Genomic DNA, 14,262 nt, shown 5'->3' with positions numbered 1-14,262 from the left:
TATATAATTTAAATAAACAAATAAAGTGTTAAAAAAAATACCTTTAGATAGAGCTTTTGAATCAAAATTGGTATTCTTGGGTAACCCAATTTCGTCTGTTTTAGCTAAATACTCAGAACAAAACTCAACCGACTCTTCTGCTATGTAATTTTCAACTATGCTCCCTTCCGGCCTATTGTAGTTCTTCACGTAGCTTTTTAACACTTTCATATAACGTTCGATTGGATACATCCACCGTAAAAACACGGGCCCTCCTAATTTCACTTCACGTACCAAGTGGACGGTTAAGTGGATCATTATGTCGAAAAACGAAGGTGGAAAGATCTTTTCGAGCAAGCACAGAGTTTTCACCAATTCTGACTGCATTAAATCCAATCGAGTTGGATCGATGACCTTCGAGCAAATCGAGTTAAAGAATACACATATCTTTGATATTGCAAACCTCACATCTTTTGGCACAATTCCTCGTAAAGCAAGAGGCAACATTTGTTGTAGCAGCACATGACAGTCGTGCGTCTTCATTCCAGTAAGTCTCAAATCTTTCAAAGACACGAACCTCTTATAGTTTGACGAATGACCTTCGGGGACTTTAATAGAAGCAAACCAGTTACACAATTTCTTTTTCTCCTTTCGATCTAGAGTGTACTTTGCCGGTGGTAATTTTGTTTTTTTCCCACCCCCCTCCTCGGGATGCAAAATGCTTCTTATATTCATCTCTTTGAGATCCAATCGAGATTGTATTCCGTCTTTCGATTTATTTGGATCATCAAGAAGTGTACCAATAAGCGATTCGCAAACATTTTTCTCGATGTGCATAACATCCAGACAATGCCGGACGTAGTGTGTCTTCCAATAAGGAAGGTCGTAGAAAATCGATTTCTTCTTCCAAGGATTCTCTTTGAACGATTCTTTAGTACTAGCACTCCGCTTTCTTTTCCCAAGCACTTCATTGACGTTTTTAACCATCTCATAGACATCTTCACCAGACAAAATTCTAGGAGGGGGTCGTTCTTCTGAATTTCCATCAAACGCTTGTTTCAATCTTCTATACGAGTGATCTCTTGGTAAGAATCTTCTATGACCCAGAAAAACAGTTTTCTTACCATGCTTCAAACGGATGGAAGATGTGTCTTTCATGCAAATCGGACAATCAATCGAGCATTTCACAGAGTATCCTGACAAGTTTCCATAGGCCGGAAAATCGTTAATAGTCCACATTAACATTGCCCTTAAGTTGAACGAATCTCCACGGTAAGCGTCTTTGACTTCCATCCCTTTCTCCCATAACATCTTCAAATCATCGACCAACGGTGCCAAATAGACATCAATATCATTTCCTGGTTGATTCGGTCCTGAAATCAAAAGCGTTAACATCAAGAACTTTCTCTTCATACATAGCTTTGGAGGGAGATTGTAGTTCACAAGTATAACCGGCCAAACACTGTATTTACTGCTCATCATGCTGAACGGGTTCATTCCATCAGAAGCTAGACCAAGGCGCAAATTTCGAGTATCAACACTGAAATCCTTATACTCTAAATCGAATGATTTCCACTGTGCAGCATCAGCAGGATGTCTCAACATACCATCATCGATACGCTTTTCGGAGTGCCAAACCATGTTATTCGCGTGTTTGACACTATTAAACATTCGACGAAAGCGCGGCATTGGAGGAATGTACCATAACGACTGAAATATATTTAACGAAAATCAGTAATAAATAATGAATATGAGCTACATGTATTTCCTAATCAAGTGATGAAAATTTATGTACCTTAACTGGAACTCCTTTAACCCCGTTACATGGAATTTTACCCTTCTTCCACCGTGACTCTTTGCACGTCGGACATTCATCTAGATCTTCATACTCGTGTCTATATAAAACACAATCATTTGGGCACGCATGGAATTTCTCGTACTTCATGCCTAATGTACCCAAAGTCTTCCTTGCTTCATACATACTTAAAGGTACTTTATTGTCTTTCGGAAATGCTTCTTTCAGTGTTTCCAACAATAGAGTAAAACTAGTGTTAGTCCAACCCCCCGACGCCTTCAAATGAAATAATGTAACTAAAAATGACAACTTCGAATAGCTTGTACACCCTTCATATAATGGTGTCTCCGCATCATTCATCATGGACTCAAACAATTCCGGTCGCTCAACAAAATCGTCCTCCAAATCATTCATCATGCCGCACATATCATCAATATCATCTTCAACATCATCCTCATTTGCCGTAGAACGAAAAACCTCACCATGGTAGAACCATCTTTGATACGAGGTCATTATTCCATATGCAAACAAATGGGTCCGAACGACATCAATCGAAAAATGTCTATGATTTCCACATTTAATACAAGGACAACGAATAGATTTCAAATCTACCATGTTCTCTCTAGCAAAATCACAAAACTCATCTACACCTTTCCGATATATCTCATTCAATCTATTCTCCCACATCCACTTCCTCATATTCATAGAAAAACCCTAATTATACAAAAAATTACCAATTCTAATTAGTATAAACTATCAAGAGAACAACAATTAGAAGAAGTTAAAGAAGAACTTACAAGATTTGAATGTGTAGATGAGACTAGTAAACGAGGACGCTCTAGAATGAGTAGAAAAGGTACTGGATATATTTTTTCGAGTGAGGTTATGAGAGAGTTCAAAGTGAAAAAGACCAGAAATGAGAATTTATATCACCAGTCTCGTGTCACTCGCCGCGGCGAACTTTCTACTTCGCCGCGGCGAGACATTCTACAACGCTTACCAGAAGCGTTGTAGAATGTCCTCGCCGCGGCAAAAATATGCGTTCGCCGCGGCGACATATCACGCCGCGGCGAGGTACAAATCCCGCCGCGGCAAGAGTCCTGCGCCGCGGCGGGAACAGGTCGTCGCCGCGGCGAAAAACTTACCGAGAGCACCATGTTCCAGACATATACTCTCGCCGCGGCATCATACAATTCCCGCCGCGGCGAATGTATTCCTCGCCGCGGCGGGAATTAGCCTTCGCCGCGGCGAGGCTTCTACAACGCTTACTTAAGCGTTGTAGAAAGGTCTCGCCGCGGCGGAAATTGTATATTGCCGCGGCGAGGACATCTAGGGTTACCTCGCCGCGGCGATGACACATTTTCGCCGCGGCGAGACGTTTCTGGGTAACTCTCGCCGCAGCGAGAATTTGGTTTCGCCGCGGCGAGGCTCCTACAACGCTTATTCTAAGCGTTGTAGAATCATCTCGCCGCGGCGAGAAATACACTTCGCCGCGGCGAGCTCCTACAACGCTTAGAATAAGCGTTGTAGGAGCGTTAAAAAATCTGAAATTTTCAAATTTTTTTAACTACCCGCGCCCATTCATATCTATACTTAGCGTTTTTTTTTCCTCTCATTTCTTCTCATCTCCACTACTATCTCTCTCGTCCTTCTCTCTCTCCGCCCGTCCCTCTCTCTCTCCGCCACTCTCTTGCCGCCCGTCCCTCTCTCTCTCCGCCACGCTCTCTCTCTCGGCCCCTCTCTCTCTCTCCGTCCCTCACTTCGCTGAACTACCGCGCCCTCCCGCGCGTTCTCTCCGACCCTCAACTCCCTCTCCTCGCCGTGCGCCGCGCCCACGCCGCCCTCTCTCACCTCGCCGTGCGCCCACGCCGCCCTCCCTCGCCGCGCGCCCTCACCTTGCTCGTGCCCACCCTCGCCGCGCGCCCTCACCTCGCCTCACCACCTTCTCTTCGCCGCCCTTTTGCTCGTCCAACTCCGGGTAATGTTTTTGAACATTTTTACATGAACTTATTTAGTGTGAATTCGATATTGATTTGAAATTAGGAGATATTGTATTGGATTTGAGTTTATTGAATTGAAGTTTGATATTGATTTGATTTGAGAAATATATTTGATAGTAGATTGAATTGGGATTGAAATTGTGTTTTTGTTTAGAATCGGATTGGATTTGAGTTTATATTGTGATTAGAGTTGAGTTTATATTTGATTTTTGTTACATTTGAGTTGAAATTTTGATAACATTTGAGTTGAAAATTGAAATTATGATTTGAATTTTGTTTATTAGATTCAATGTCGTCCACTACTACTACTTCTAGCGGTAGTGGTAAAAGAAAAATTAGAAGACAACTAGCGCTTAACTCCGATGAACAAGGAAAACGAAGAAACACTCTTATGGGTCGGGTTAATAAGGCTAAAACACTTGGTAAAAAAATCCCGGTACAATTTGATGATAAAAGGCAACCAATCGGTAAAGAGGGTGATGAGTTGTCGAGTTACTTTGGCGTGTTAGCATGAGAACACGTTCCACTTTCGATGCGTGATTGGAGATGTAAAGACAACGCCCAAATTAAAGAACGGATTTGGAACCAAATGCAAGAAGGATTTACGATTCCTATCGAACAAAAACACGATTGCCTTATGAGAGTCGGAGAAGCCGCAAGGTTATTTCGTCATGAGATATACAACGATCTACTCAAAGACATAATCAACGAACCAATCGCCTTAAAGAGACCGGCTTGTATTTTGAAATACTATACAAGTATCACCGAAGAAGATTGGATAGCATTTGTTGAGTATAGACGAACCGAAATGTTCAAACAAACATCGGAACATGGGAAATCAAATATCGGAAAAAGTGTGTACAAATCTCGAACGGGCCGAAATGGATATCGAAAGCTTGATCAAGAAAGGTTAGATTCATTTTTTCTTTTAGTTATTTCAAATGTTGCAATTATTTTTTAATTTATTATATAATTACTTCTTACTAGCATGACGAAACGGGGGAATGGCCTACGAAAGAGGAACTTTGGATTGACTCGCGAATGAAAGACATAGATAACTACAAGGATGAGAAAGACAAATTGATGGGAGACAAAATCGTAAGTTCTTTACCTTTGTTATAACAATTAACCTTGTAATTTTATTTTCAAATAATTTTATGTGTAGAAAACGTTATCACAACAAGCATCGCAAGGGACATGGTTGCCGGAATCGGGAAAGAGTGTTTTGCAAGAAGCTTTGGGAACGTCGCGAGTTTGCGGTCAATCCAAACACACGTCGCGTTTTAAGTACTTTGTTCCTCCAACGCCCAACGAAGAAGTAATGAAGATGCGTCGGGAAATGAGCGAGTTAAAGTCTTTGGTGATGAAGGCATTCGGTGGAAATGGTAGCATTAATGTCGAGTCGCCTAGTGTCGAGCAAGTGAAAGAGAATCTCAACGCGAAGGTTGTTGATGATAAAGAGATGGCAAATGTTGAAGAACACGTCAATGAAGCGGTCTCTTTAGGTATGTTCAATTTTTTTTTATCTATTTATTAAAGATAAATGTTTTGGTATTAAGTTATTGATAAAATTCTTGATTCGCTTAGAACACGACGATGTTGACGATCGTCCGAAGATCGATCCTATCATTGTTGATGATCGTCCGAAGATCGATCCTATTGTTGTGGAAAAACCAAATAGTGTCCGTGCTAGTTGCTCTTTGAATCCAACCACGCCGGTGACACCGAGTTCGGATGAAAGCGTCGAGTGTCTTCTTTTCATTGATGACACCGAGTTCGGAGGCACAATTCATGTTGCAAATGGGCGAGCGTACATGAATGGAGGCGTAGTTCATTTCTCACCTTTGGAGGAAGGAAATTTACGCGTGGCCGTTTTGGGGGTTTTGATTAAAAAAGCAAAATTGCCAATTCCAACCAAAGAAGCTCAAACCGTTGAAGATGCTATAGGCGGGTTTGTCTCGTGGCCGAAGAGACTCATGGAAATGGACTCGGGAATAGAGAGTCGCGGTCCGGTTGTCAAACAACTCTCAAAGCTCGGTTTTGAGAGTGAAGCTAGCATCGATGATGCTAAGAAGATTCCGTACAAGGTGATTAATCCAAAGTATCGATTGCTCGCTCAACATGCCAACAAAGTAATGTTACCGGAAGGGGATGTGATTATGGTCAATGTTAGTCCAAGTCTCGCGGCTATCCCGATTCCGGTGTCATTTGAAGACATTTCCGATTTTTTGCAATACTTGGAAATTGGCGCGGGGAGCATAACGGTTTATATGGAGTAAGAGTTTTCTTTATATGCGTTTTTTAATATCAATATTCAATATTTAGTGTTTTGATCAACTAAATATTTGTTTGTCATAGCTATCTACGATCGAGGCTAGAAAAGGCGAAGAAGACTCGAAATTTTTGTTTTATAAATCCGAGCTTAAGTTCGTATATACAAAATGACGACGAGGAGGCTTATTTGTCAAAACGAGTCAATGACGTTGGAAACGTGGTACGACATTGCAAATTTGGTGAACTAGTTTTGATGCCGTATAACAAAGGTGCGCATTGGATGCTCGTTGTCCTCGACCTTTGGAGAAATAGCGCTATGTTCTTTGACCCGTTGAGAAATAAAATCCCAACGGATTTAAATCGATTGATAAAAAGGTAATATTTTGATTTCTTAAATAATTTTTATTATAAACCGTTCTAGATGTTTTTTCTCTTATAATCTCCGTGTTATATAGGGTTCTTGTTGATTTCAAGCTCGAGCATCAAAACGCCAATAGTAACGGGCAATCAACGTACATCAAGGCTTGGGACGCTCCGAGACAAACGGGAAACACGGAATGCGGGTATTTTGTCATTTCTTATATGCGTGATATAGTCGTAGGAGGTGTAGGAAAATTAGAAAATAAGAAATCCTATACAAAAGAGGATTTAGAGAGAGTTAGGGAAGAATGGGTAACTTATGTACAAACATTTATTAACTGTGACGATTAGCTACTTTTTTCGAAGATATATATATTAGATTTTGAATGTTTTAAAGATGAGGATATTTGAGATGAATGTATATATTAGATATTTTTTGTATTGAAGATTATTTTCAGGTGCTAGTATCGTGTAAAAAACAAATTGTGGATTGAAAATAAATGATTCTCGCCGCGGCGAACTATACTTCTCGCCGCGGCGAGACAAGATACCGAGAGCAAGCAAATTAGATATCTTAGTCTCGCCGCGGCGAGATTTTTTCTTCGCCGCGGCGAGTTTTTAAAAAAAAATTCATCGCCTTCCTACAACGCTTTATATCCGTTGTAGAATCATCTCGCCGCGGCAAAGATTTGACTTCGCCGCGGCGAATTTCTTGCCGCGGCGAAGTATATTTTTCGCCGCGGCGACGTGCTTCTACAACGGATTGAATATCCGTTGTAGAATGTTCTCGCCGCGGCTCGGAACGTACCTCGCCGCGGCAAATAACTCGCCGCGGCGACGTATAATTCTAGCCGCGGCGAGGTCCTTCTACAACGGAAAATCAATCCATTGTAGAAGCAGGTCGCCGCGGCGAAAAATATACGTCGCCGCGGCGACATGTGTGAAAATATTTTAAAATTACACAATGGAATTAGACCGTTGTAGAAGCTTCTACAACGCTTAAGATTCCGTTGTAGAAGCGTAGTTTCTACAACGGATAATTAAGCGTTGTAGAAAGCTGTTGGATTCTACAACGGATTTTTAAGCGTTGTAGAAGCTTCTACAACGCAGGATTCTACAACGCTTAAGAAGCGTTGTAGAATCATTCTACAACGTTTTTTAAGCGTTGTAGAATCCTATTTTTGTAGTAGTGTTATGTAACTATGTATTTATCCTAATTTGTTTTATTGTTCTTAATATATCCACTCATTTCTTCCTCCTTCTTACGGCTATACACTTTATCCTACTATACTAAAACGGAACCTTATATTACTGTAGACTCTACAATAATCAGTCTCTTATTTAAACTTTTCCACTTTAAATCACCTAACTAAAATTATTATATCTTTAATTTTAATATAACTTCATGTGTATTCGACACCTGTGTAATACATGCAAAAAAAAAAAAAAACAAAACAAAAAAAAAAACAAAAACTAACAAAAAAAAACTAATTGAGATCAATGCGCCACCTATTTTTGTTTGTTTGTTCAATTTGACTATAAATTGCACACGATAAACTTAATGTTATTGAAATCAATGTTCCACTTGTTTTTCTTATTCAGTTTGACCTAAACTAATCTCATTATTAGTCTAAGGCTTATAAGTAATATAATTACTACATCCTGTTGTTATTTTGCTGTCTCATTTTTTTTCCTTTGCACATATTTCTTTGTATGACACGTCGCATTGCATGCATTTGGAGATTACCCTTGGCGACTAAAAAAAATCATTCATGTACTACACGTCTCTTTAGTTTCACTTATATATACTTCACTTTGTGCAAATATTTTTGTAGCAACTAACATAAAAAAAATTATCAGGTAACAATGTCTCGTAAATTATTTATTAGACGTTTATCTCACATATTTCTCTCTCTTTTTATTGAAGGAACATACTCGGAAAAACTCAATTACTTCTATAATCTTTGCACAGTGTTCTTTCTAATAACAGGAGTCATCAGGTCCAATTTTGTTTCATGTACTTTCTATCTACACGTTGATATTGTGACGCATATTAATTTTGCTAAAATATTTTCTCTTATCATTGCAGGTGGCCTAACAAACAATACAAATCACGTAAGTTATTTGTTATGCATTTCTATAATATTTCACTCTTTTTTTTTAACTTCAACATTTTAATGAGTACAAAATTCTTATAAATGCTTTTTTTTATTAACTTATTCAACCATTTGTTTGTTCCTTATTAAATTCAGCACTAGATTTTGTGTTTTAATACATATTTTATTTTGTTACGACTTAGAAAATTTTACGCGTGGTTTCTTGAATTAAATAGTATAATAAATTAGAGGTGTATAAAAATTAATCGAAAATCGATTAAACCGATAACTGAACCGATCCGAAACCGAAATTTTGTGTCACGTCATCAAACCGAAAATTCAGTTCGGTTAACCAATCCGATTTATGAAACTGGATCAGTTATCGGTTTTGAATATCCGAAAATTCGATTATCGGTTATTTAACCAACTATTTTTTATTTATTTTTATTATAAAACGGATAACAGATTTTGAAACCGGATAACCGATTTGAACCGGATAACCAGCTATGAAACTGGATAACCAATTTTGAATTTTATTAGCCAATTTTTTATTTTTATTTTAAATTGGTACAAAATTATAGGAAAATAAATTGGTTTGAACCGGATAACTTGTTATGAAACCGGTTAACAGATTATTTGGTTAACCAGTTTCAAAATTGGATAACCGTTTTTCAAAACCGGTTTTCAAATTGGATATCGGTTTGCATAATTCGGTTAACCAAAAATTCGGATAATCGAATTTCGGGTTTGGACCAATTCTGTCTGGTTATTGGTCCAAAAATTTGAATATCGAAAATTTGGTTTCGATTCGTTAAACGGGTCATTTGGCCCGAACCGAGCCAAATCCATTTCAACCCTATAATAAACACAACAACTGACATAAAATATGCGCCATTTACTTAGTGAACGATTGTGTAATTATTTTTAAAAAATAATACCTACTCAAGTAACGTATTTGGTAATCATTATTTCGTACAAAATATTTATTAAACAAGTTTATTATATGATAAAAGTAAGTAAACAAAATATTGATTAAACAAGTTTATTATATGGTGAGAGATTACATGTTCACTTGGGAAACGCATACGAATTTTTTTTGTTTAATATTTTAGTTCTAGCTTCTTTTTTTTTTTATTTTTTTTCTTTCTGACGGTGGTTCTAGTATTTATACTAAACAACAAGAAGAAGATTCCATCAGCTTTTTTTTTTTTAATAAATTTCCTTATCACATTAACTTATTTATATACCTTTATTAATTTCTTTTTTTTTTACTAAAAATTCAATGCGTGGGATGGGAGAGACCAAGTCCAACAGAAAAGACAAGAGATGTCGTTAGTTACGGAAAAATTCAATGCGTGGAACGGATTTAATGATATCTATCCATTTACCTCATTGAACACACACAAAACAAACAAACAAAAACATGGCTCTGATTTTCGAGACTCATGAGAGAGCACTTCTTTTTCTAACATTTTATAAATAAATGAAAAAGAAAAAAGCAACTCGGTGGTTGCGCGAGCGTGTGACGAATTTCTCATCATTCCTATCTTGTTAAGATGTCAAGTAAAAAAGAAAAATAAGCAAGAACCTACATGAATGTCTGTCTATATTCATTTTGAGCTTAAAAACATCACCCATTAAATGTATCTTGTTAGGTTGACTGGGTAAAAAGAAATCTAGCAAGAACCTAGCCCAATTTCTGTCTATATTCCCTTTGAACCTCAATTAAAATATATCACAATAATTATATATATTCTACAATCCTAAACATTTAGACAGAGAAGAAAACAATCCCTACACTACCGGTGCTACAAAGCCTATAAATAACGGTCAAGAAGAGAAACATTTCATATAACCGATGTGAAGTACACTACGGTGGACGAGTATCTCGATCGCTTTGTCTGAGCTTCTTTTCTGCATATCAATGTTATCTGTTATGTAATAAGATTGTCAAAGTGTGCCAAGTTCATCATAATATTATCTGTCCTGCTTTTTATGAAGTCCCCACTTTTTTTTTCCTGCATATTAATCATATGGAAATGTGCGTAGTGTGAGTAGGACTAATCTCATGGCAATTGACACAATTGTGTCTGTTATACCGTCTTTTTTCTTATGGTAAAAACGACGCCTAAATTGCAAAAATGACTTTACAATATAAAAGGACAAATTAGTCAAAGGCTAAAAATACGCATGACTAAAACCAAGCGAATTTTCAACAAGCGACAAGCGAATTTGGGACAAGCGACAAGCGAATTTGAGACAAGCGACAAGCGGATTTGCGACAAGCGACAAGCGGATTTGCGACAAGCGACAAGCGGATTTGCGACAAGCGACAAGCGAATTTGGGACAAGCGACAAGCGAATTTTCAACAAGCGACAAGCGAATTTGTAACACGCGACAAGCGAATTTGAGACAAGCGACAAGCGAATTTGAGACAAGCGACAAGCGGATTTGCGACAAGCGACAAGCGAATTTGCGACAAGCGGCATGCTTTCCCTATAAATAGCTCACTCACACAAATCAAAATTCAATTCACTCTCAACTCAGAATTCACTCTCAACTCAGAATCCTCTGAACTCAGAATTCATTGACAACTCAGAATCCTCTGAACTCAGAATTCACTCTCAACTCAGAATCCTCTGAACTCAGAATCCTCTCAACTCTCATTTTTCTCTCAACCCCAGAATTCTCTCAACCCCAGAATTCTCTCGGCCAAATACTCTCCCAACTTCAAAATTATCCCGGATCATCAACAAAGACTGAGAGCCACCTCTCGACGGGAGGAAGAAATGGTGGAAGAAGTGAAAGCTTTGAGCTGTATTAGTGGGCCAATGGTGGTCATGTGCCGAGACTCCGATTTTATGAGTATTTATACCCCTTATGGTAAGGGTTTATTGTGATTTTCCGTGAAAGAAACCGATAGATTTCAAAATAAAAAATGATACCTCACATCAAGTCACTATTCCAAATCCATGATTATGATGTTCTGAATCTAGAAAAAACCAACCCAACAAAAAATTCTCAATTTGAAGCCTAGTCCTCAATAGTCACGGCAAAAGAGTAGAACGGTACTAGTGAAGTCAGGAAGAATAAATAAGAAAATACCAAATTACAATAAAATAAGGTATTAAACATAGAACACCACGCCAAAATAAGAATATATGACACAAATAAACACTTTTTTATTTTTTTTTCTTTTCTTCTTTTTTTTCAGATTTTTTTTTCTTTTTTTTTCGGTACATAACAATAAGATTAAAAATAAATAATCACCGGCGTGGTGTTTAATGGATTATAAAACACGTAGAGACTAGTCGGAGAACATGTCATAAAATAGAAAAAATACACTCATGTCACTCAAAAGTTGCTAAAGTCAATGAGGTTCTTTGTGGGATTTTCAAATCATCGGCTCGGCTTTTTCTGACTAAGTATCGAGAATGGATAGTGTTTGGCCTTTTGTGAGTGGGTTCTAAAAGATAAACAATTATGGGTTGGCATTTTTTGGCTTGACGGGCTATACCTAATGCCTAAATCATCCTCGCTAGATCAATGTGCACTTAATTTCGCTTCGATTAGAGATCGGAGAGGGTTCTAGTGTGTTCGGTGTTCTCTTTCAAACGATCGGCTAGACTACTCCTCAAAGTTTCTTAAGCTTCGAGACATGCATTATTTGGGTCTAGTATGGCAACACAAACTCAACAAGCTTCTTTCACAAAAGGTAGTTCATGGGTTGGATTCCAAACTCTAAGGCTTAAGATTATCAACATCCTTGGCAAACACATATGAATCAATCAAAGCAAGCAAGCACTTAGTTCTACCTAACACACAAAACAAATCTAAAAGCAAACAACCAAAAGTTCCCGCAAGTCAAGAAAAAAATTCCCCCCAAACTTAGGATGCTACATTGTCCTCAATATAGACTTGAAAAACGAGGAGAAAGGACTTACCTTGCGGGGGTGGTGATCGCCCCTACTCGCGACCTTTTTACTTAACATGGAGGATCTTCTTTTTCCTCATCTTCCAATTTCGCTCGGGAGGCCTCTTCCATTGATTGACCCATGTAGTAATAAGCGTGATAGCATTATGGTTCTCCGAGCGTGGATAACTCGGCGGCTGTGGAGGCGTCGGATCGCGCTTTTTCTTTCTCCATGGAGGCGGTGATGGGCTCCTCTTTTTCCTCCACGACGGTGTCTTCCTTTGTCTCCAAGGAGGTGGTGGAGGTGGACGAATGGAGTCGATGGAGATCGCCACGGATTTGTTCATGCTTGGCGGAATAAGGCACATGGGTTGGCCCTCATTTGTGGTAGTTTCTCCACATTTTCTTGCCACCGAAATTGACAAGCGCCGAGGAACTTGCAGATTCCAAGGAAGATCTCCTTGAGGGAGCTTGAAGCTTATGGCATGAAGGACGGGGAGACCATGCTTCTCAAGTGTTGGTGATGAAGTCACAACGCCAAGGAGACGTTGTGGGCATTTCTCCTTTGTGGGAGATAGGATTGTCGTGGTGAAGTGGGCAGTGGGTTTGTCGGTGAAGGATCCGCCTCGCTCTTCGTCTTCACCTAGCGCGTCCATCTCCTCATCCTCGTCTTCCTCGAAGGCAACCATGAGGCTTTTCTTCTCCACGAAGCTTGATATGGCTTCCTCTTGTTGAGCAATGAAGGCCTCTTGGCTTGCAATGAAAGCCTCTTGCCTATTTGAGAGCGCGGACATCCAATCAATCCCGGCTTGCAACAACGCTCTAACTTTGGAGTTGTCGTCTTGAGGAGGAGGGGAGTAGTGAGGGTAGTTATATGAGTAATTGTGTTGACTATCCCACTCCTCCATGTAGTGGTACTCCGAGGATTGGTCTTGGAGCTCATATTGTTGAGACGGTGGGGCGTAGTATTGTTGATGATATTGTGGCGCTCCCCACGTGTTGCACGGTTGATCATCACATGGCTCCGTGTAGTGGTGATCATTCTCCGGCGTTCGGTACGTCGGCCAATTGTAATTCATCGTTGGTTTTCGGAATGGCCCATGAAATAAGAGAACGAACACACGTTAGACAAAAAAAAAGTTCAAATAAAAACTTATGAAATGAATCCCAATTTAAAACTAATCCCCGGCAACGGCGCCAAAAACTTGTTGCGAATTTTCTCGCACACGCAAGTGCACGTGGTCGCAATAGTAATAAATCATAAGAACGAGTCGATCCCACGAGGACTAGCTAAATTGAAGATTCAAGATTCACAAGTTTGAATGAGAAACCAAAAATAATGATAGAAGGTTTGTCACAAAATTATCTAGCAAGTAAATAAAATAAACAACAAAACAAAAGAACGGTTTTACAATTATGAAGACGGAGGACTATGGTTTCACGAGTTCAATCTACGGTTCGGATTCACGGAAATTACGCACGATTATTGTTGTTCATATATTACTACTCGTACTCACGCTAATCGTATCACTAAATCTCTCTCGAGCATCTAGCAACCTAAACTCAATGCCGGAGTTTTATCTCTCGATCTCAACTCCTAAAAAGCACGGCAAGCATTCACAACAAGAGTACACACACGAGTCTAAAACAGCCTAGCTATCTCTAGCCTAGGAATGTATTTTAGTAATCCAAAACAAAAGCACAACAATCTAATCTTTCTCAAGCATTAGAATTGAACATAAAACATGCATAAGGTAGCTAATCTCATACAAGGCATTAAACATGGAATTGAACTAAGCAACATGACAAGAGCAACAACAATAAAATCAATCTATTTAGGAATC

The 14,262-nt window shown here is 38.9% G+C and overlaps 1 long non-coding RNA gene across 1 annotated transcript; it reads left to right on the top strand.

Annotated features, from left to right (window-relative positions):
• The first annotated feature begins 8,259 nt into the window (after positions 1-8,259).
• On the top strand, positions 8,260-8,702 carry LOC149388483 (uncharacterized). The gene is made up of 2 exons (XR_016300846.1): positions 8,260-8,408; positions 8,498-8,702. It is a non-coding gene; the product is annotated as an uncharacterized LOC149388483 (long non-coding RNA).
• The last annotated feature ends 5,560 nt before the right edge of the window (positions 8,703-14,262 follow it).

This window comes from Urtica dioica, chromosome 8 (assembly GCF_054948205.1).
Source record: "Urtica dioica subsp. dioica isolate 48M chromosome 8, U.dioica_male_clone48M_v1_H2, whole genome shotgun sequence".
NCBI classification, from domain to species: domain Eukaryota; kingdom Viridiplantae; phylum Streptophyta; class Magnoliopsida; order Rosales; family Urticaceae; genus Urtica; species Urtica dioica.
This window is presented reverse-complemented; position numbering and strand designations above follow the sequence as displayed.